Source organism: Passer montanus, unplaced genomic scaffold, assembly GCF_014805655.1.
Source record: "Passer montanus isolate IOZ18808 unplaced genomic scaffold, ASM1480565v1 scaffold14, whole genome shotgun sequence".
Lineage (NCBI taxonomy): Eukaryota > Metazoa > Chordata > Aves > Passeriformes > Passeridae > Passer > Passer montanus.
This window is the reverse complement of record NW_024360941.1, coordinates 4833849-4858804: the sequence shown is the minus strand read 5'-3', so window position 1 is coordinate 4858804 and position 24956 is coordinate 4833849. Positions and strand designations below refer to the sequence as shown.

Sequence of the window (24956 nt, the reverse complement as noted above, 5' to 3'; positions counted from 1 at the left end):
GGATCATCATTGTCACTCTTGGGCAATGCTGACAACAGCTTGTCCTCTGCTATTTTTCAGACCATTTTCACCCCATGTTTCTTATTGTTTCTATGTGTAGTCATAATCTCCTCCTTTAGGGAATGTACCTCTCTTCCAGTGTAGCAGGCAAACACTGTGCAGTCATAAAATCAGGTTAGCCTAGAACTGAAAAGCAAGATTTTAAATTGTACTATTAGATTTGTGCATAAAGCAGAAATCTACCTCTAAACCCAAATACACTCTGAGTGCACAGTCAGAGCCACTATACTAAGATCTATCATGCTACACTAACAACATGGCAGACTTCATTCCTCTTCCTGAACAAAAACCCATATAGATTCTCTGAGGCTTGAACGTGCATTCTTTTCCCTTACTGCGTTGTAAATAAACCTGGAATCTTTGAGGTATATCACTCTAAAAATTGCATCTGCTTCCACCCCTTTTGCTTGCCATCTGCCACATAGGTTGCCATCTCCTTTAGAACAATAGCAATCTATTTACTAGGTTCTTTCTTGGGGTGCTAAGTTTCCAACTATATTTTCTTTTATATTCTGGCAGCATGCTCAGAGCTGCATTTCCTGAATGTTCGTAATCTTTAGAAGACAGAGAACGTTCTGGCACTACACAGAGACAGCCCTAGTTCAGACATTCATGGAAAAAATTCAGCAATTCACTGCTCCAGGTGTGATGTGTTCCTGGAAGTCCTGCAGCATTTGGGACCACAAGGCCACCTTGCAGTAGGTGGCCCTCAGTGAGAGGTAAATGGTGAGGAGAAACTGTGACATGAAGGCTTTGCCAAAACAATGAGATTAAAACAAAAAAAGGAGCCCATATGTAACTGTTTTGATGGGCTTCTATGTCTAGTATTAAATCATAAGCTGCCTGTGTCAGTCTGCTAGATTGTCACCTAATTTTTTCCATCTGGCTATCAACTGGCCTGTTAGTCCTTCTCTAGGACAAATAGCTGCCAGGTTTTCAGAATTAGGAGCCAGATTCTCTTTCACCAGCCATACTGAGCCCTCCTACTTACACAGCTGTCACTACTTATGGCAACCTCTTCCCAGGTGCTTGTAAGGGTAGCTGCATATAAATGAGATTTCTTTGGTGCCTCTGGGTTTGTGTCTTGTTCTAGAGGCTGTGGCTTGTTTGAGCATTATGAAGAGGTAGGCAGCCAAGGCTCTTCTGGGAGCATTTGAAGAGGAGGTCAAAAACCTCCTAAACCTACTTGGAGATTGAGGAGAGGCAAGCAGGATAGCTTCCCCTAGGAGGCCAGTGGCTGTGCTTCCTCAGCTGTACCTAAAGGTTGTGCCTGTGGGATCAAGTCACCATTAACAGCAACTTTCCTCTAGGTAAGTGCCACCTCTCCCTTGAGAGGGGACATGCTTGCTCACAGAGTTTTTTCCTAGAGAAGTAACTCCTGCTCAGTTCTTGAGATAGTAATTGTTCCTGTGTGTGTGAGTAATCTTGGCTAGTTTGTGAAAATAAGAAAAATGTTGTTTTGAATTTCACTTCTTTTCAATTCTTTATAGTCAATTGCTTTTAAGCACCATTCCAGGTGCGGTAGTTTCTTATATTGAGCTTGCCTTCACATTTATATATGTTTCCAGGAAACTGAGATGATAGAAACATTAAAACAGATTGGATTCAGAATGAAATTCAAGTATCTTCATAAAAACAATATTTCAGTGTAGCTCATATTTCAATTACAATGTTATTCTATTGCTGTTTTATTTTTTCTCTACTAAAGCAGACTGAAAATGCCCCCCTGGTATGTTGATGGTGCAAAATACAACACAAGAAAACGTGAAGAAATAATAAAAAAAATTAAAGTTTTATTGATAAAATTTAATTCAAGTCTTCTACTTATAATACTTAAATTCTATGATGATGTCAAACATCTGAAATGCTACAGATTTGAAAAAAATTTCCTATAAATTAATTTGAGTTCTTTGAACTACACTTCTATCTGAAGAATACTTTGCTCTCTTGCTTTTAGCATAGATAAAGAGAACTGTGAATAATTTTCACATTTTTTGGACTAAGTGTAATTATGATGACACTTGTGTCTTCATTCTTTCCTCTGGTGACCATTTTATTTAAAAAACCTGGACTCAGATAATTAGTCTGCTTAAGAGAAGTGTGCAATATATTCACAGTGGGAAATACTGTAAAAAGAGCAGTTGCTGACTTGAACAAACACATTATTTAAAATATCTAATTTTCTCCTCTGATATGCAAACAACTTTTGAAAATGAAAAATCATCTAATCTATACTTCTATACAGTATTATGGAGATTATTTTTGTGCAGTAGGAAATGATGCTGTTAAACTAATTGCATTTTAGGACTTGGAATGAAATGCAGTTCATGTGTAGCAATACTGTCAGAATTAAGCTTCATATGGGAGATTGTATAAGATACTTTGAAGTTTGAGGTCCTTTAAGACTCATGCCTTTTCCTTACAGTTGCCTAAGTCATGTATAAATATGTACTGTTCTCAGCTTTAGCTGGAATGGTTCCCTTTCTTTTGAAGCTTTAGTGAAAAGCACACAGATTTATGTTAAAAGGGTTCCTATTTCTTTTTCTCCCCTGCTCCTTTTCCCTATGGAGTAACCTCCCCCATTAAGTCTTGCGAGTGGTGTTGGTGCAGCTGTTCCTGTCCTGGGTGTTGAGCTGCAGAACAAGCTTTAGGCTGCAGACCTGCTCCTCTCAGGATGTGTTTCTGCAGCTGAGTTTTGGATAGTGCCAATATCTTTACAGGAAGGTATGCTGTCATGCGCTCTACTTTAAGTATTTTTAAGCATGTGTTGAGCATAAGTTTGGAGTAGATGTCTCCTGAGGTCTTTCCAACCTCCATAATCCTGTGATCTGAGGAGTTTTGCTTCTGAGGAAAAGATTTTCACACTTTGTGAAATATTTTTATTTTTCATAAAGACTTGAAAATCAGTAGAGTGCTTAGCTTCTTTATTTCTAGTAAACAAAACATTTAGTAAAATGCTCCATACATTTCTGTTTATATAAACTATTTTTCAAACTTTATAGTTGTTTTATATTTAATGAATCATGTAAAACCAAGTACATTTTTGCTGGGTTTTTTTTAATGTCTCCTGAGGTCTTTCCAACCTCCATAATCCTGTGATCTGAGGAGTTTTGCTTCTGAGGAAAAAATTGTCACACTTTGTGAAATATTTGTATTTTTCATAAAGGCTTGAAAATCAGTAGAGTGCTTAACTTCTTTATTTGTAATAAACAAAACATCTGGTAAAATGCTCCATACATTTCTGTGTATATAGTCAGAGAAACTATTTTTCAAACTTTATAGTTGTTTTATATTTAATGAATCATGTAAAGCTGAGTACATTTTGGCTGTTTTTTTGAAGTCCATAAAGGAAGCTAGATGTGATTGAATAATTGAATACTCAGTTTGGTTGGGGTTTTTTTTGTTTGTGTTTTTTTTTTTTTTGCTACATCACTCAGCTTTAGCTTAGAGGTTTCAAATTTTTTATTTAGACATTTTACTAGTCTAATATGGGAGGCTCTGCATCAAAGGGTTCATGTCCATCAAAATACTTCATGTAGATGTCAGCAGGAAAGAATTATTTTCTCCAAGAATCTAGAAGTCTACTAATATGGGAGGCTCTGCACTCAAAGGGTTCATGTCCATCAAAACACTTCATGTAGACGTCAGCAGGAAAGAATGATTTTCTCCAAGAATCTAGAAGTCTGTGAGGAATTTATGTAATTCAGATTACACTGAAATATGCATTAGTACATCTGAAATCTGTCTTAGTATGTATTTCTCACATTAACTTTTTTCCTGTTCTATATTGTGTCATCTCTTCTTAGTGCCAGAGTGAAATATTACATATTTCATAACATCTGTTTAAAATCTGTTATCCTTAACTAATAGCCTGAATATTTAGGATCCGTTGCAAAACTAAATGGCCTCAAAGTTTGTCTTGTTTTTCAATATGAAACATTTCAAATAAATAGCCTTATTGAATCAAAATTGATCTCAAGAGAAATACTTCAATCAATCATCTTCAAAGTGACGTAACCAAGAAATACAAAGAACATAATTTAAATCATAGAACGATTTCAATTGAATGAAATCTCCAGAGGTCTTTTGGTCCAGATCCAAATTTAAATTCAGCTTTTTGCTAAAGGAATTTAAGCCTGACATTTATTATTGAATCTAAGCAGCAGACTATTCCATCAGTTTAAAATAACGACCAAAATGTAACATAAATGACTGCTTAGCAGGTATGTATTGATTTACACAAACTGGGAATGAAGACTCATGCATTTTATTTTTTTTAATCTGTAGACAGACTGACTCACTAAAAATTGTGCAAGAAAAGTATTTTTTACAGCTTGCAATCAAGACAGACATTTAATTTACAAAGATAATGGGACCATGCCTAAATGCTGGAAATTTACAGAAAGTGCTGAATTTTTGAAGGCATGAATGTAGCAAGTCATTGAAAATTGTAGGTCATTGAAAATGACTGTGACATGCAGAAAAATGTAGAGATAGTAAATAACTATTTCTCAAGGTAAAGAGGAAAGAAGTGAGAGAAACATGATTTGAATGAGAAAGACATACGTGAACCAAGCATAGCCAGAAATTTTAAATTTTATTTTATGACACTATATTTGTAGACTAAAACAGAAGCTGGCTTTTACAAGACTGTAGCAGTAGTCTTAATTTTGGTGGTTTTGACATGTTGTTTGCAACATTATTGCACTTCATGAAGTTTCTTCGTGTTTTTTAATTTATGGGTACAAAAATATGTCATATGTGAGGATAATTTTATTTGAAAGAAAAGACGAATATTGCCCCTGAAATTCAAGGAATGCTCATATTATGTGTGTACATCAAACTGATACCATAACTGATACCATACCTTTAAGATGAGTTTGTGGTTTGGAAAAAATGAATAGATTTAAGGGAAGAAATCCATTTAGCGGGACAGAGTTCCATGTCATTTTTTTCCTGAGTTGATAGTCATCACCTCTTCTCCAAAAAAACAAAGAAAGCAACAACCCAGACAGTTTTAATAATTAAGAAAAATGATGCTTCAAAATGTTTGCTGCAAGTGAACTCTGAAGTTTACTCTGTTCAGAGGATCACTGAATGATGATGATGATGGTTCTGGGCTGATACCCCAACTCCTTGAGGCTCAACCCTGTGCCTGTTGAGAAGATACAAAATGCCACCTGAAGGTGCTGTTAGAAAGAGTGTGCAGACAGCCCTTCCTAGGTTAAACAGAAGTCTATCAGACCTGCTTTGTATGGGGAAAAAAACCCTATAGAAGTGTTTCTAGGGTGACCCCTAATTCCTTGCTTGCCATGTTTTGAAGTGTCACAGCTTCTAACTAATGTATCCATATCCTGAAAGTAAAGGAAAAAAAATAATTCAGACGAGGTGGAAATAAAAATGGAACTTTATGTCCAGTGAGCGTTGTACAGTTCTTCAGATGAAGATGATAATGATGGCGCTTTTCTTAAGGTGATGCAGTTGTTCTCAAGGGCCTTATTTATTGAGAAGCAGAAATGATTATCATTAACCATTTGTACAGGGTCTCAATATCTGTATAAGGCAATGAGTAGAGAGATTATTCCTTGGTTGTTTGCTGCTATTCTTTTTCTTGTGTTGATGTTTCTGTTTTCTTTTTAAATTTGGACTAATATTTATGTGCAGTAACAAGTGTTACTGAAGCTTGCAGTGTTCTATTTAAGTTGTGAGAGTACCACAGTTTTCTTATGCAATGAAATACCAAACAGGTATAATAGAGTCTGGGATTATAATGCTGTAGTTAAATTACACTGGTAAATAGGTAATTTGTTTAAAAAGAACCCTGTTGTGATAAAGAGTTGTGTTATTGCTCTGCAATAGCTTTATTAGTATCTTTTTAGACTCACGAGTTCATGAGGCTTTGCTTTTGTTAGGGTGAATGTTTACATGTTGGTGTGTCTGTTAGTAAAAATAAAATGTTTTTGACCTTTTCAGTTCTTGCTGCTTTAACAGAGACTTCCTAAACTTACAGTATGTGATAGTGGATTTTTTCTCACAGTTTAGGTGAATCTACAGATATGTTTCATCACACAGGAATGGGGAAACTGTCATCTTGAACTTGGAAGTGTTCTCACTGAGCTTTTCTCAGTGAGACTTGCAGAAACTGGGACATATTTAAATTTTAATTTTGTGAGTGCAAATAAATTCAGTCTTTTCAAGCTCTAGTTTAAATTATTTTATGAGGCCAAATCCTGGTTTATTATAGCAGTTCATAAATTATTTTGCTAGCAACTTCTTATTGCTCTGGATTAAAAAACATTAAAATTCTATACAAACATTTACCTATACATGCTTATTATTGGAATGTGTATGCTCTGCATACCTCATATGGGCAAAAGTCAAGGCTGTGTTGATACTTTTGAATTTCAAGGTAACACTGGGTTTGTTTACTGTAAAGTTCTGAGATAGTTTGCAGAAAGAAAAAGAACACAGATGCTCCTGAAAATAGGAAGTGCTGTAGTTAGTACCTCTCAGCAGGACTGTAGTTAAGCACCTCGCAGTGTTTCTTCTTGGTGTCTGGGGAGAACATGGCAGGAAGGAGACCCCTGGGGAAGTGGATGAGAAGTTGTGTTTGGTGCTGGATCTGCCAGTTTTTGCAAGACACCATCTATAAAGCAATCTAACAGAACACAAAGCAATTGTGGTTAATTTTGGTCCTTTACTGTCCACAAACTCATTTGTATTTTAGTCTTTTTTTAATTTACTGATATAAAATACAGCTTTATGGGGTGAGCAATAGTGGATTTTGTAGTGAGTGCTAAATATAGAGTTAAAGATGGTATTTTCACATAGCAGAAAAACTTTGAATATGCTTTGCAAATACTGTCACCAAATGACTAAAAATAATCTGTAATGACTGTGATATTTCACATTTAAGGCATTAAAAACATTCCAAAATATGAGGTTTTCTTATATTCTTGGTACGATGACTTATCCAATGTCCCAAAATTTCCATTGACGTGATAAGCAGAGATTGCTACATGATGCACTTTTGTAAATAAACATGGACAGAATATTCAGAATATTTTGAAATATAGAGGGGAAAGTTATAGAAGCTATCTCCAATGTTGTTGAGAGCTATGCATTTTTCAACAATTTAATCAGGAAAGGACTGTGTGGAAAAGGAATACCTAAGAAATATGGAAAATGCTAATTAATAGACTTGTCTGATTTTGGCAGATAGAAAACCATAAAAACCCTGTTTGCATCCTGCTCGGGAATGAGAAATATTGTGTAAACACATTCTTTTATAAATGTTTTCCTTGTGGGAATTAAGCTACAGTAAGAAAGATTGCAATAGCTAGTGTGGAAACACTTGTCACGCTTGAACTTTATAAAATTTGTATGATATATAATAGTTATCTAAAGGTCTTTATTAACTAATATTATGAATATAATTATCGACTTCAGTCAAACAGTATGTAACTATTCATTCATCAGTTTTATCCAAGCCCAAGGAAAACAGGAGGACAAAGAATGATTTCCTGCTTTTTTTGAATAAGCAGCTCTGTTTTGGTTGCAAATCTGTTTGTCATAGCAAAAGGCATAAGAATAGCTCACGTTAACAGACCATTTGAGCAGTTGTAAGAGCTTTAGGAATACTCGGCCATATCTGTGTGATGGTGGGAAAGGAAGATCAGTGAAAAGTAGTGATTTTTAAAATTGATGTTTTAGAATAATATTTTATTACTATATTTATGCTTATAACAATACTAATAAACATTAATTGTATTTACTTTTATTATAAGGTTGCAAACTTGGAAATTTAAGTGATTCAATTGGCAAGTACTTGTATTTAATTTCTCCTCCTGCTTCCACATCCCCTGTGGATTTTCCCCTCCCCTCTATTTCTTTCCTCTTATGCTCTGATATTCATTGGGCTTTGATCAGTTTGCTCCTCTTTTCAAACCCTGTTCAGAGATAAACCACTTGTGCTGGTATCTATAAGCCTTCCTGTCTCTGATAAAGGCCATGTGCTTTAATATGAACAAGTCCAGTGTTTGAGCCCCAGAGATGAAAGAATCTGATTAGAGTAGAAGTAGTTGTAAATTTGTGGGATTTTCATGAATTATAGTCTTTAAATTTCTGTTACTTTTGGGGCTGCTGATACAGGTGAGCAATTAGAAAACTGCAGGTGATAAAGGAGTAAAGGATTGGCCAAATCTTCCTGAGCAAAAATGGAAACAAATCATGATTTCTATAAGTCTTTTACCTCTGTGACACCTGCTATAAATATTTTAGTTTCCTATATACAGAAAATAGTGTTGGCTCCTGTTTCAGAACTAAAGTCATATCTTGAGTGTGTCCAGAAAATAATTATTGCCTTAGACAGCCATTCCCATCAGGCTGTGATATCCAGCTGTCAACATCCATAAAGCTTTAGGGCCAGCTATAGCACTTCCTTTTCCTCTGTAGAGTTTAGGTGGAAACAATTAGAGCAAATCAGATTATCTGCAGAATATACTTTTGAAAATTCCAGTATTTTTCAATTCCTCAGAGGGTGTGATGGAAGTACTTTACATTCAATCAAGTCATATATATATATTCTCTCACACTTTAACTCAGCTTGAAGATATAGCAGTTACTAATGGGTTAATGCTTTTGAAAAACCTCAGGCTGAAATAATACCAGTTGGGAAGAAATTTCACTTTGTCAAGTAAAAAATGTCATCCAATATTGTTTGTGATTAAAATCAGTGCATAATTCAGTCTTTTAGTTCTTTTTACGAAAAGAAGAAGAAAAAAATCTTTTAGGCCTAATTTGTTTCCAGGATCCACATCTGTGCACTTGGAGTACATTCTTTGTCATAATAGCAGCTGATGAGACAACTGATGTTTACTCTAAACAGGGCTGGAAATTAAAAAAAAAAATAGAGATGATTTTTCCCCTTACCCTAAATTTCACACACTCAAGAATGCTGTTAAGTACTACTTTGCTCAAAGCAATAGCTACTCGACATTAGGAAAATGTGAAAGTTGTATTTATAATCAAAAGCTAAGAGTGTGGGAACATGTGGTTTTGAGAATGGCTCAAGCACTTGAAATTTAATGAAGGGGTTGCTGAAGATTGAAAGGCGTGTCCTTGCTCACATCTTCAGTCTTTCTGGTACACCTTTGTTTTCCACCCTCTCTTTTGCATCCATGCTGGTGCAAATTTTCATTAATATCTACTTTCAAATATACTTTGACTCATAAGAAAAGCAGTGTGTTTTTGGGTGTTAAGCACCCAGCAGCCACCTCACCCTAAAGTTCCCCTCTGTGGATTTCCCCTCTTCTGCCTTTAGTGAAATATAGCTGGGGTCAAAATTATGGAGAAGATATTTTTTTGTAATGATTCCCTGCCCTTACACATAATAGGTAGCTGGCAGTGTAAAACAGTGATGCACAGCATCAATTCTGCTTAAATTGTTGAGTGGTTTGGGGGGGACTGTTCTCCAATATTGACTTACCAACAAGAGATCTGCACCTATCCATTCTATTTTGTTAGTCCTCTTTAAGCATTTGTACCCATTTTGGTCATACCATAAATAGAGAGGACTTGGGACTGTTTATATTTCTCTTGAATCATAGTGGTCATGGAAGCAGGTGCATTTTGCTTCTTGAGAAATCAGAAAATAACAATGTAGTAACTTGCTGTTCTTCCCAGTGAGAAATGAATCTGCTGTCTCTTTGAATCTATCCATATTTTAAACAATTTATACTAAATGAAAGAAAGTTGCTGCAGGTGGAAGAAGGAACATCTGCATCACTTCTCCCACCCCAGCTGATTCCACTGGAAGGCTGGGTAGGAGATGCAGCTTTGTCACATCACACTGCCATACTCACTTTCAGTAATGAACACAGGGACAGCTAGGGTGGCCTGGTGGTGGCCCAAGTAGCCAGGGAATCTAAAGGAAAATGACTGTTGAGAATAGCAGACACACGAGAAGGAAATCCAGACATTAAATGTGAGCTCACCAGTTGTCGAAGGGGCTCTGCCAAGTGAGCATCTCCTAACCTGCATGAACTGAGTGTGGGAAGGTGTCCTTGAGCTTGTGAAAAGTCAGCTTGTGACACAATCACGTAGTGTTCCCTGACTATATGATGGAGATTCTCAAATGCTCAAGGAGTTTGGTGCTCTGAAACTCAGGGCTTTGTGACAAAAGTCAAATTCCAGCCAAGCAGGCATGTTTTCCTTCGTTGATTGTTGAACATCTTGAGAACTTTTCATGATGCTCTGTGTTATGCACAATATCAGTTTCTTGGAAGATGGAAGTTTTGCTTAATCTTCTTTGGTTTGCTTTGGTGCTCTCTCATGTGTGGGGACTTTTTTACATCTGCCAAGTGATTGTTGTGGCTGTCCTTTCATGTAGTCCTGGTGTGACTCTTGGCACTTAGGATGACTTAGGCACAGAGGTAAATGCTACTCCTGTACATGCTCATTCCATTGAGGACCATATTCTATTCAGATTAAAAGCACTTTTTCCCCCTTTCTGTTGTAATTCTTAATTAATCAGAAAGGTAAGACAAGCTGATGATTATTACTATTATCATTTGAACTTTTTGTTTATATATAGATCTAAAAACATCTTTTAATGACTTATCAAAATAGAGCTTGAACTGATTCATGGAATACATAACATACATTATGTAAAGTAACTTCTAAAAAAATACACTGGAAAAAATGCATGGCTGCATATTGAAATGAAATGTAGCAGCTGTTGCAAAGATAGATTTTCACCCTCATTTCCATCCCCATAACTGAGGTTAGAATTTTACTATTCAGTCACTGGGAGAGAAACTGAACAGAAATATAGTGACAGCTTAATTTTTAATAGCTGCCATATTTTCCCAGCTAGTACAATTGAATAATATTTCAGCTAGGGAACTTCAGGAAGCTTAAACCTGACAGATAATTCAGTAAACCAATAAAAAGTTCTTTCCTCTTGAATCTTGCATCTAAGTGGGTTGCCTTTAGTTTTATTTGGAAAATATTTAAATTTTTTTATTCCTTTCCTTTGCTATATTATTTAATCTTGCATTATAGCCTCCATAGCATATTGGCTTCAATAAAATGAGAGTAAGACTGATTCTGTTTTTCAGTAACTTTAGTTGGCATTTTCTTTTAGTGTAACTCACCAGGAGGTTCAAGTTTCTTTCACAAAATTATGTGAAAAGCTTAGACGACTCAAAATTGAAATAGTGAATCTTAATCAAAACATTTCAAAATCTTTTCTTAACAAAGTACAAAAAGCAAACTGTATAAAAAATCCCACAGTTACTCATCAATAGCATAGGATAATTTTCAAGAGTCAATATAGTAAAGAAATTTAACATTGACGTAATTCTTTTTTCTTAGCACTTGCAGTCGACTTCTTTGTAAAACACACCGAATTTTGCTTTAAGAAGCCAGAAAATTTCTGGTGAATGTTGTGGAAAGACTCTCGATGACACAAGGGGACAAATAAAATTTTAGTCATTTAAGTCTTATGTAATTAGAAATAATTGACATTTCCACATCATCCATGTTGAAGAACAGCTGTCAACTTTTTTTTGTTTTGTGAAGGAGGAGGCTAAATAAATACACATCATGTTCACAGATAGTACTTATTTGAAAGAAGATGAACAAACTAATTTAATTTAAAAAAAACCCAAAACAACACAGTAAGAATATTGTGAATAGTTTGCAAATCTGAAAGAGTTCTATCCTCTCTATTCTCATATTTCTCGTGTTTTCTCTTTGTTTAGTTATGCTAGTTGAAGTGAACTCCATCTTTCCTGTTCTTTATATCCCCAATGGGACAGAAGATTCATGTGTGTTTGGTGTTATGCTTTCATTTAAAAAAGATACAATTAATGGAGACCTGCATGCTATGAGAATTCCTTGGCTTCTCTTGCTTCCTGACTTCTACCTTTTTCTGCTTTCCACTATTTTTTGTGACCAAATCCATTTCAGCTACAGCAGAGAGATGCCCAGAGTGGTAACACAGCTTTTCCTCTCTTGTCATTTCACATTATAACTTTGCCATGACTCTTGCTTTGCTGATGTGGTTGTGCTAATCCCTGTGGTTTCTAAAAAGGAGTGGGGAAAATGCCATTACTTTTGCTTGCCCAGGGACATCTGTGCAATAATTTGATTAAAAAAATATATTCTTTGCATCCTAGAAGAAAGAAGTATGGCAAAGCTGTTTGTGCAAACTCATTTGGGATTCCTTGATTAGAAGTACTCATTTAATAACAGACTGACAAAGTCTCCCTAGACACAGCATTTGGTGAAAAAGAAAATGTGCTAAGAAACAGGATACAATTATTTTGCATGCCAGCTTGCTGGGGGCTATTAATGCACTGTTCTCTGCAGAGTTTCTGTTCTGAGTGACAATTTACAGCACAAAATCAATATTTGTTCAAGCAGAAATTATCTGGGTGTGTGTATGTACATGTATGCATACATACACATATCTAGGGCTGGAACCTTTGAAGAGGTAGATCAGCTATATTTGGTTACCACATAACAACATAGTGGAAGTTTTCTAAATGGAGGCTCCCTATTTCTACAGATTAATTAAAGCACTACATGCTTTATGGACTTTGCCTCGAAATAATTAAGATATTAATCATTATCTTTCATGCTTTCTCTTCCACTGCTGCCTCATCTTGCTTGAAAGTATTAGACTATACGTTCTCTAAGACATGATGTTTCTCAGTTACTGGTTTACAATATGATGTGCACTTTGAAGGTAAGAACTCTAAAGGCTTTACAAGTACAAGAAAAACAACATGTTTGTTTTTGTCTATTATCAGCTGTGTGTAAAGCACCAGTGAAAGATGGTTTGCTGCATTCTTCCTTGTGGGGATAATATAAATGCAGAGTGTTTGCCTGCTAAGGCTCAGAGACATGTGCCAAGGCTACTGGCTTTGCCCTGGCTCCCAAGCCATGTCCCGTGTGGAAGACATTAATATGGCACTGTACTGGTGTTCTGGAAGCCCAGTGTCAAACCAGCCTCCATCACTGCTGTCTGCTGATGTGGCTAAATGGCTTCTTGGTTCCTGGGTCTTCAAGGGAATATCATCAATAACCACAATGGAATGTTCACCAACAGTCTCACTTCTGTAAGAAATGCACTAGAGCAAGGGATAACACTGCTCTATTTTCATATTTTATAATGTGTTTTCATTTATTTGAGTGGGGAATTGTGTGTGTGTTTGATTTCAAGATGTTTCTTCATGAATAAATGATAAATCTGGAACTTGAAACTGCTGAGCTTAATCAGTTGTTTACCTAGATGGAGCAGTATGACTCTTCTTTTAAACCTGACAGTCTTTGAAGTATGCATAGATAAAACTTCCCTGATAGACCTCATTTTATCAATTAGCTATGTATTCAAGAAAAAAAGAACAATATGCTTAAATAAAAATGAAAGTGACATGGAGAACTTCCAGCAATTCTTTCATTGCCACCTATTTTCAAATATTGTATTTATTCTTTTTTTCCCTTCTTGTCATGTTATGCCTTATTATGATTAGCATTTACATCTTATCCAGAATGTTATTGGCCAAAATTTCAAAGAATTGTTTTTCCTATCTACATGTGAAAGGGGAGCTTCATCCAAAAGAACAGCATGTGGTCAGGCCATAATCTACTTTTCAAATGGAGCACAAGGTTTTTTTTCCCTCTGGTACTGAGAGTGATAAACAGGAACTGTGTCAGGCTATTGTTTGAATGAAAGAGGTTTTGGGAACCCCTTCCTGAGTTGGGGCACAGCTTTACTAACAGCAGGACTGTTGGGCTGACAGCAGGCTAATTCAGAAATGAAAATGCTATGTTTTTAGGGAGTAATTTTTTTATTCTGTTTGTAGCATGGTGTTATCCACCAGGTCATTCCATGCATCTCAATTATATGGGAAGCATAATAATAGTTTTCCATAATACACAAGTCTTTGAAGCAAATGGCCAGCCATGTTGATTGATTGGCAGAGATTATTTGATCCACACAACTTTTGTTCCCATTAAAGAAGGTTAAGTGGCTTGGATTTGTGTTTAATGTTGATCAACCTGTTAGCAGACCAGGTGGATGGCAATATCATCTAATTGCTTTCAGCCTGATTCTGCTATTTGGGAATGAGATGCATGGAAGAGAAGAAAGTAAATTTTAAAAATATATGAACCTACAATTAGAGTAACAATTTATCTGTTGCGAAATTCTGTAAAAATATTCCTACATTGTAGTGCTGGCAAGCAGCTGCAATCAAAATAATCAAAAGTCATATTGCCAAGTAATTTCATGCTAATATGGTGCCCTGTTGACCTTTCTAGGCACAGAGTGGGAAATGGCATATCCTTATGAAATATATTAAAGCATCCTTATGCAATATATGGCCCTTCAGGATACTTGTCTAAATTATGTTGAATAATTCATGGTTTGTTAATTAGCGTTCCATTCCAGTGGAATTTGTGCTGTGTCTGAATCTGAGCTTCTATATTTGTGCTTCCACAGTACATCCTAAAAAATGACAGTAGAAGTCTTATCTCTTGCACCTAAATTATTTCCCTACTGCATTTTCCCCATATGCAAGAAAAATTTCCATTATCTGCCCTACTTTTGTGCCTTGTTTTGTATCTCCTACTGCACCTGTAATAAAAATTCTGCAGGTGAAATGCAGTGTAATGCATCCTAGCACAGCAGGATTAAGAGTGGTGAGAGCAATAGCAAAGGCTGTAAGTACTGCAGGAACCCAGGAATGCAAGCAATGTGGATTGAGGCTGTCACTCTGGTACTCTTCAGGCACCTAAATGGGACACTTAGCTAAAGCAGATTGCAATATCTGGAGTTGTACACTCTTACAGTTCCCGAATTTTAGGCAGATTTTAACATTTACAGGTTTTTTGCAGCACCCTGGAATCCTATTTAAAGTATTGCCATGTAAGCACAGCTCAGCTGGACTCCCTGTTTCAAGGGCCAGAGATGAAGCTCAGCAGATACATGAAGTTTCAAAGATTCCAAAATAAAGCACCATATGTATGGGTACGCACAGGATGAAAAGATCACATGCCTTGGTTTTTCCTTCCTGTTTTTCATGCATGTACCAAGTAATTTTGTTCTTGTTGGGGTTTTATTGTTGGCTTCTTCCCCCCGTGGATTACTCCTTTCCTCCTTATGTTTAGAAATTGAAGTTTTCCTCCTTCAAGATTTCAAAGTAATGATTTTTTTTTTTTTGGTCACTTCTACTCCCTTGCTCTGATGTCTTTTTTTTTTCTTCAGGAAATACATTTTTCAAAATTAAAAGCAGAAATGTAAGAACTGAAAATAGTGATTTAGTCTACAATACAGCCAAGTCTTTGCCTAGGCAGGCATCCATTACATTATGTATTTACACAGTCTTAGCAGTCCTTTATTATGATCTTGAATCCTATCCTCACTTAGGTCTTTTCACTGAATGGAAAGAGCCAATAGCAAAAAGCAAAGAAAAGCTGATTAGAATTATTATATAATAATACTTAAAGATATTTTTTCCACAGATTCAAAACCTCAAAATAAATAACAATTTTAAAATTAGCTATTGCTGATTTGGACGTGGACATAGTAGGCATATATTTTTTCCACAGATTCAAAACCTCAAAATAAATAACAATTTTAAAATTAGGTATTGCTGATGTGGACATAGTAGGCATTACATGTGCTGACCATGTTGCATTAGTATACAAACAAGTGGAAGAATGTTGTATAATGATGGGCAGGGCCATTTTGCATGTTCAGGCTTGAGGTCCATGAGTTAATATTACCTCTTGGAATCCCATGTTTGTCATGCCCAGTTTTGTAAGGGCAGACATGTTCCAGCTGGAAATTGACAAACCTTGGCTGACACAACAGGGAGAAGATTCTTTTGGTGGCCCTCTGGCTGATTTGTTCCATTGCAAAAATAAATAAGGCTGTTTGTTCTTTCAGAAAGGCAATCTGTAATTTATCACTACCCCTTTAGGTCAATAAGCAAAGTCAAGGTCTTGCATCCCGAGTCTGGGAAGTGATCATGTAGTTATACACAGATGGTTTACAGAATCACTGAGCTGTGGTGTCTGTGAGTGCTTCTCTACCTAGGCGAAGTGGTCTGTCTTAAAATACTAAAGGGTAAAGGCTACCCAGGGTCTGAATGAAATTCTGCTTGCTCATCTGGCCACTCCAGCTGAATTACAGGGTTGAAGTCAATTACAGACAGTAAGATCAACTGCTTCTGTATTCTCTGTCAGTGATGCCTTGCTTTGCTACTGAGTTTAAACACAAATTTCTATGATAAATGATAAAACCCTGTAAGAAAGTTTTCTGAACACTGTCTTTTTTTCTTCTATCTTTTTGCTCTTCTAAGTTACCAATTCCTCATGTACCCAGCTAGGAGGCAGGGTGTTTTAGAGAGTAGCTGATGAGTCATGGGCAGGAGGCCAAGTCTTGGCATACAAGGCAATGATAGGAAAAGGTCTCTCTTTAGAGGGGATAGCAGAGCAAGGGGTCAAACTCTTATCAGTTCATCAAACCATGCTTTGTCTCAAACTAAGAATGGTTCTAGAAAAGAGCAGAAATGAGATGTCACCTGGATTATATGTGTAACATGTGCAGGATCCACATTTCTTATCTGAGCCTGCACCATGTTGCTCACCATATCTTGCCACAGCAAGGAAAGAAGACAGGGCATGTGAAGAGGAAGTTGCTTGCAAGTGATGGTTATTTTGGAAGTTCTTGTAAAGAACTTAGTTTTAGTGTTATTGCCTTTAGCAGGTGTGCATATTAGGAGAATGTGCTGTCAGAAGAGCAGCTTTTGTTGGTAGTTCTTATGTCTTTTCACAGGGTTGCATCATTGATCAAAATGATAAGGTCACTATGGAAACACATAAATATGTTTTCTTCACCATGTTTATTTTTAACACTATTGAGTCTTATGAATGGTTCTTCACATGTTGAGAAAGGACATTCAGAAAAATCTTTCTTATTGCATGAAAGACACACAGGATTTGACATAAACCTTCAGTGATTTAGAATAATTTTAGTTACGGGTATTTAAGGAACACAAGATATTCTTAATGTATGAAATTTTCCCCAACCTTTGTGAAAATTCAGTCTTTCTTGAATTTTGCAGAACAACTGAGTGGGAGCTAAACTCCTGAAATGAGGAAAAGATGGTTGTGGATTTCAGTACAAGAAACACTCAGACTTCAGGGGCTTTCAGTCCTTGAGCACGTTATTTCACTCTTATATAGGCAATCATAATTTTTACGAGTGTCAGCAACTGAAGTTTATAAGAACTGCTTGATTTCTATACCTTGGGATTTGTAGTTGCATACTTAATTCCTAAATGGTGTTTTAGAAGGTGGACATTATAAATCAATCCTTAATGTCTTTGCCAACTGCTTTATCTAAAATCTAAATGCATCCTATATGAAAAATTGTCCTTTTTTTTTTGGGTTGTATACATTAATGTTGTTGGTCAAAGCAAATATAGAATCAAAATGCTGTAGTTTTGAGATTGATTTTTGTGGGGGAACAGAGAGATCAATGCCATCAGTAAAAGCAAAGAAATAATCTTTAAGAAGACAAATATTTTCTATCTCTGTCACTTAATGAAATGAAGTTGTGCTCCCTCGCTTTGCCTTTCCTCCTTGCCTTTCTTCCCTACCTTTCCAAATTTTCACAACAGTAAACTTCATTTCACTGGTAACCTAATGTGTAATTTTAATCCATTGGAATTTTGCAAGCTAAACTTGACAGAATGAGGACACACATTCAGAGGCAAAAAATAAGAAGACATACACCATTCTTTATTTTTCTCCTCTAAAAATATTGCTATTTTAAATCAAAGTAGATGATTCTTTGCATATTCATATGCCCTGAATATGGGTTCTTGTCAAGATCATCTTTCTCTAAAGAGCATCCATTGCAGATCTCAGACCTTTGTGTCAGTTGCATACAAAGTAGGATCTAGTGCAGTCTCTGAAACTCTCCTGGTTTCTGCTGTACAATTATTTTTTTTAGAAAAACAAATATTTTTCTTTTGCAGACTTTCTACCAGCTTGCCATGCTCCTCTGTTTTGAACCTGAAATTACTCCTGTAACTTTTGTAGATTGGGCCTTTCAGGTTCCACAGAAGCAATATCAAATATCTTAAGTCAAACACCTTTGAGTGTTAACAAGTTAATATGCCTTGTGCATAATACAATATTCATAAATTAAGTGACAAAACAATAGATAAGCTAAGAATTGTATTCAAATAATTTACTTGAAAAAACCCTGGAAATAGATCTAGGAACACTGTTTGTATATGAGTAAGTGTCTTAACCCTCAGTCAGAACTCTCAAACCATGGTGAACAATTAGCTCAGTGCTATTCAGCAGCATTCCTGCACAACAGGAACCTTAAGACCTTGTCATAGTTGTCATCATTTCACTGTCCACATTTTCCTTTCTTATCACTACAAAAGTTGTGAAGACTTAATATAAGATTCCTTTAAGACAAGCTTTTGTTGAAGACAAAAAAAATGAGTAATATGTTAATATAATCTCTTTTATCAGATTAGGAAGCAACTCTATTGGTTTTGCCTTAATGACTTTCTGAACAGGCACCTAATTACAAATCCTTTAACCTCTCTATAGGGAGAAATATATTAATTCAAGTTATTAAAAAACACTTATGAACAGTAGTTTACAGGTGTGCTTGTTTTGCTTGGGATAGAATTCATTTTCTTCACTGTAGCTGGCATGAGCTCTGTCTTGGATTGATGCTGAATACAGGGTTGATAAGAGGTGATTTAGTTACTGCCTTTTCTGCTTCTCATCCCCCCACCAGCAAGCAGGAGGCAGATGCATAAGGTGTTGGGAGGTGACACAGCTGGGAGAGATGACCTGAACTGACCAAAGGGATGTTCCACAACCTAGGGAGTAATTTCTCAACATTTATAAAGACAGGGAAAGGAACTGGCTGGGCATTATTCAAATGGTGGTGAACATTTGTTAATTGTTTTTCTTTTTTTTTTTTTTTTTTTTGATAATTATTGAACTACTCAACCCATAAGTTTTTTTATTTTTTTTTTTTTTTTTTTTTTTTTTTATAATTATTGAACTACTCAACCCACAAAGCTTCTGAGTCTTGTCTTTTTATTTCTTTCCCCTTTCCTTGTAGAGGGTGTGAGAGGCTGTGTGCTATGCATAAGTTGCCAGGTGAGGTTAAATCAGACAGCAGAAAAAAGTTAACTTTTTTTTAAAAAAAGGTTATTTAGTGATTACATTTGAATTGCAGAGCATTTATTGGCTTAAGCAATCAATATTTTATACACAATAGCAAGTTTCTTCTCCCAGATTATAGTACTAAATATTTTTCCACTTTATTCACTATGACTTTTGTATTTACTAGAGCCCTTCAAATACAAAATATTGAACACAATGCTACCAATGAATAGAAGCATTTTTGCTTTTACAGAGTATATAAACATATACAAGGAGATATACAGCTTACCCTAATTTATTTGCCTTTTTCCACTACAGTAGTTGTGAATGACATTTTTTCAATTTAAGTAGTAGTGCAAAACATGTTAAAAACCAAATATTCTCTGCCAAATGTTCAGTTGAACATTTTTGAGATTCACTTTTCTTTGCCTTTCATACTGTCTTAGGAGAACTCTATTTTTAAGCCCTTTTAAGAGGACCTTTAGGCCAGATAGAAACTAGTCACTGTGGTAACTCTTTGGGATGACTGAAATTAAAATATCTTCTGGTATTGTCATGGCAAAGGCTCTACAGAGCTTTTCATATCTCTGACAAGGGCCTTCAATACCAAATTATTGGTATTTGAAAGTTTGGTCTCAGTGTTTCCACCTATAGCTTTTCATTTTGTGTGAAGCCACACTGCGTTTGTGTCTTCCACATCCTGCTGCCTATTACTAAAACTGGTTTTGGGGGATAATCTGTGTCTTAGCCCATTGATTCCTTAAGAATAGTAGTTCTAGTCTCCTAATAATAAGAAATGCCTTTGAAGGGTTACTACTGGTTATGTGATTATAACCTTCACATGTGAAGTCCTAAAACTCCCATTCCTGTGAGTTGCCTTCCCTGGTCTTAATGAGAAGGTTTTCTCAGAGGACAAAAGCCCCTTTTTCTAAGGGGGAGTTCAATTGAATCAATTACATGTTGGGTAATATTTTTTTTACTGGTCAGTCTGGAAATAGTATAAAAAATAGCTGACAGACCCTAGCCTCAAGGTAGATAAAATTTAGTTTATTTTCCTGTATTGATATTAATATTTACTTTTCTTTTGAATGTAATTTATTTGTAACCTTTCAATATCTTCTCTCTTAACTCTGATTTGAAATGAGAAAAAAACAAAAAACCCTTTTGAGAATGATAAGCAATTTTACATGGGAATGCCTGAAATTAGTTTTCTTGATGAGTTTGTGCATCTAACTACAGCGTTGTGGGTTAAAAATCTGTATCTAATTATATAGTGTGTGTATGTTCCATTTAATTACTAGTGAGAATAACTTAATTTATAAGCAAATGAGGAACATGGTATTTTTGTCGGGTAGTACCAGTATATCATATTGATATGTTAATGTGACATATTGTGGGGAATTTTACTGAAGCATTATCGTTTTCTCTGTGTAACTAGCAGTGCAGAGAAGCGGAAGAGAAATAATAATTAATATTGTGTCTTCTAGCAAATCTTTTTGCTTTCTCTTTTGTGAAGAGCATAAACAGGGGTATAGCAACTTCACAAGTAGAAGAAACAATAGTATGAAGTCAATGTATAATATTTTGCTGGCCCATTTCTTTTGTTGAAACAGATCATTACAGTCTTGTCGCAGACCTCACTTTTCTTGTGTAGGTTTCTTTTAAATTCTCTAGCTGCCATCATTACTTTCTATTAACAGTATCTGCTTTCTTGAGAAATGTGGAGTGGTCTTTAAGGAAGACAGAAAGCTTTAAAAAAGATAATTCAAGGTATTGGGTCTCCATTTTCCTGAAGGATCTGAGGAAGAGCAAGGAGCACAACATATTGCCAAATTATCCCCTGCTAATTAATAGAGAGGGCAGAAGAAATCTTGCAGGGAAGGTGACCTGTTGTCACCATGTCACTTGGCAGGGTGCTGGATTGTTTACTTGTGTAGGAAGCTGACAAGGCAATTGGTCTGTACCCAAGTTCTGTGTTCTTCAGAAAACAGCCTTTGCACAAAAATCAACACATACTGTTGCTGTTTTGTTGTTGGGTTTTCTTTTTTCTTTTTTTTTTTTCATCAGTGACCCCACCTTTGAAGGAAGCCCAGAATTCTTGCAGGTATATCAGTGAGAACATCAAAACTCTTAATTATTAACTCCTGTTTCCAGAGGGAGACCTGGCCCTTAAATTGGAATAAAAATAAATTCTTTACCCGGGGAAGTTCAGTGTTCTTCTCAAAGGCTTTTTAGTGGATAGGACAAAGGACAAGTTTGTTTAGAGACTCTACTTCAATGTAATGTATTGGTAGAGAATATTGCAACATTTGATTAAATTTTAATTTATTTTGTTAAAAATGGAAAAAATAACTACTAGAAGAGACTAGAATCTCAGACTAAATAAAGGGTTCAAATATGTGACAGAAAAAACATCTGAAGGAAAATGTCACTCCTGTGTCTGTATTAGGGCATGATGAATTCTAGAAAATATACTTTTTTATGGTTTCAGAAAATTTAGAAATTAATTGCATGACTAAGGGGAAACTTGTGTACTTAAGGAAATTATGGTAGCATTGAAGCTGAACTTGTCATCACTTGCATGTTTTTTTTGCTTTAATAATTGCTCTTACTGGTCAGCAGCAGTAACTGGAGACCAGCATAGCGAGCATATAGGAACTACAAAAATACATGGATGTTTGCAAAATACTTTGAGAAGATTTCGTGGAAAGTGCATTAGAAGAAGTGAAAAATGGTGATCTTACTGAAACTGTTTTAGGTCTTTGGTGTTAATTGGTAGTGTTTTGGAGATACTCCTAAAATATTTCTTTTGGGGTATTTCGATGGACATTACAGGAGATTTGTGTTACACAATCTGAATTTTTTTGTTATCATTCTGAGTGCCTTGCTAAGATAATTACACATAATTAAGATCTCATTATTTTCTCATTTTTAATTTCTCTCAAGCAATTCACCTTATTTTTACCAAAACTAGCAAATGAAATTAGCTGAAAACTGTGTGATTTATTTTTTGTTTCTGATACCCAACTGCTTATCTTGTTAATCTTTATCAAACACATTTTAAATCAACATGCTTACTTATAACAGTGATCATTAACAATCAATCTAAATAATCCGAATTTCCTAGTTTCTTGAAGGGTCTTAATCTCAGCCTTCCATGGAAAGAATTTGCATTAAGTTTTTCCTGGCCTTTTCCCTCATGTATTGATCTAAAGTAAACTGACTCTGATTCTCAAAAGACACTTGAACAGAAAGCAAAATCAAAACCCGCAGAAATTTGAAAAGGCTGAATTAGTCCTTTAAGCAGGAAGATTCCACATTTCTGGTGCCATGGTGCCATTTCTTTTTTTTTTTTTTTTTTTGGGTAGACCATCCCTGGCAGATATTTGCTGCAGCAGATTCCTGCAGAAGTGAGCTACGGTGGATAGTGGTAAGGATAGTGAAGACCTTTCCTCTCGCTTAGTATTTTCCCTATGTAGTGTAGCGCATCTTAAGGAAATTTTTAAAAAGAATAAAACTATTTGTTCTGGTTGATAAAAATGCTTCTATCAATGCTTCATTCTGTTCTTAATGTTTCTGGGAAGATCTGTTACTGCATATATGCGAGGGTGGGTGGAAGTATGCCTTCCACATAATGACTGGCATGTCTAAATATACAGCTTTTGAGCAGTATTTCTGAACTTGGGCCCATCTGTTTTTCTAACCAGTTATGCAATCACATCAGGAAATACTGAGTAGGTTGAGGTGGCAATGACAGAAGAAAATCATTGTAACTTTACCTTAATCTTGTGTCTGGGAAAGCATTCTTCAGTTTGAAAATAAAATAGGAAAACTTTGAACAGAAATATAATCACAACATTTTAATCACATGGTTTTTGCAGTAAATCAAGTGCATCTACTATTGCAATGAACATCTGATTAGTACTCTTAGGTATAATGGTATTTGAAGCCTCAGCTGCAAGTGAGGCTTTAGACCAATTAATGTTATTGTCAGAGGAAGGAAAAAAGTGTGTGGAGAATATTTTATATCCAAACTGAGTGAATTTGTGGGCTATATAAAGGAAACAGTTATTTCACTTGTCTGGGGACTATGACTAGAGTGACTTCATGGCACATTAAAGGCCATTTACTCCTCATTGCATATATTTTGTTCTTAGTTAAATATGAGTAATAAAGAAGGAAGTTTCTGTGAAAGGATGAGATTTTTCATTACAAAAATAACCATAAGTGATATAGAGAAGGATATTGAAAAATATGAAAAAGAGTAATATCTTGACCATGTGATTATTTGCCAGCTCAGGTTGCTTAGAGGTTTCAGTAACAATCCAGGCTTTAAAATGCATTTAGTTTGTGATATCTGGAGAAATCTACATGCTTTTCTTGTTTGAGGAAACCTGTATAAAAAGAAAGAAAGGATTCATTTTCAAGTCTAAAATTTAAGAACATGTTTCAATTTTCAGAATATGATTGGAACTTGCAGGGTAGTTTTAAATTATTTAAAAGGCAATGAGATTTTAATGCATTAAAAAAGTAAATGCATATTATGGGTAAGTTTTCCCCTATAGTATGTGCTGGGGTGAAAATATATATCAAAATGTGTCGTGGTAATTGTAGGCTGACTTCATCTTCTAATTTTGTTCCTTCTCAAGTGTCTCTTTAGCCTTTTTTTGATGGTGTTTTGCAGTGTTGTGTGGTATAATTGAAGCCAAAGCTTTTTTTTTTGCCTGAGTGTCAGGTATTTTTGAAGCAAATTATCTTGTCAGTTAATACTAAAAAATGCAATGTTGAGATGACTGACAGTGTATTCTAGTTCAAACAGAATTTTCGAAATATGTGAACCAAGTTGTGAAGTTAAGAGCAAAATAAGTACTTGAAACTCTTCATTTTGAAGGTCCACCTCAGAAAGCATTGTTCAGTTGTGTCAGATGTCCCGCCGATGTGTTTCAGTGTTGTAACAATGACATGCCAGGTCAGTGCTCCCACAGCTCACTGCTTGGATACCTGTGTCTTAAAGGTGGGCACAAATCCTCTTTGTGATCCATTTGGAGCAGCAGGATTTCCTTAGTTTTGACTGAGACAGGACGGGTCTTTATAAACCCTTGTGACATTTTTTGTTTCTATTTTGTCAAATGGAGAACAAGCACTACAGGGCTTTGTATGAGATTTGGAAAAGGACAATTTCACTCAATGTTCCTGCATACAGATTTGATTTGTTTTTACAATGTAAGCCCTCTTTCTGCTCTGATAGAGTGGAATTATTGTTATGGACTTTTTCCCAATATCTTCTCCATGAAAATTTTAAAACAGTTTTTCAAGGATTAATTACATCAATGACAACTGTACAACTTGTGCTTTTGATTTGGATTTTTCCTGCTTTTGTAGGGAGGCATGGTATCAGCAATGTTTTGTATTGACAGTGGGAGAATACCAATGTCAGAACTGTCTTTTAAAACAGCAAAAAATAAAATTTCTCCTCCTAATTCTGTTCCTGTGTGATAGAAAAGTCTGTGAAATGTGATGATTTAATAATGGAGCTGGATGTGCAGTACTCTTTTGTTGCATAAGTATTGGGATAGAATTCTCTCTGTTTGCTGGACTCTGTATAGGTTTATTTATTTATTTTGTTGTTTTGCAAATTTAAAGTTGAGAGAAGGAGACAGTTTATCTTTTTCTTC

At 35.5% G+C, this 24956-nt stretch overlaps 1 protein-coding gene across 1 annotated transcript in view; it reads left to right on the top strand.

The window, feature by feature from the left end:
- Positions 1–1161: 1161 nt before the first annotated feature.
- Positions 1162–24956, top strand: part of FSTL5 (follistatin like 5) — a 376421-nt gene continuing 352626 nt past the window's right edge. Inside the window, exon 1 of the mRNA XM_039700303.1 lies at positions 1162–1370. The gene's annotated coding sequence lies outside the window, so the exon portion shown is untranslated. The remainder of the gene's footprint in view (positions 1371–24956) is intronic.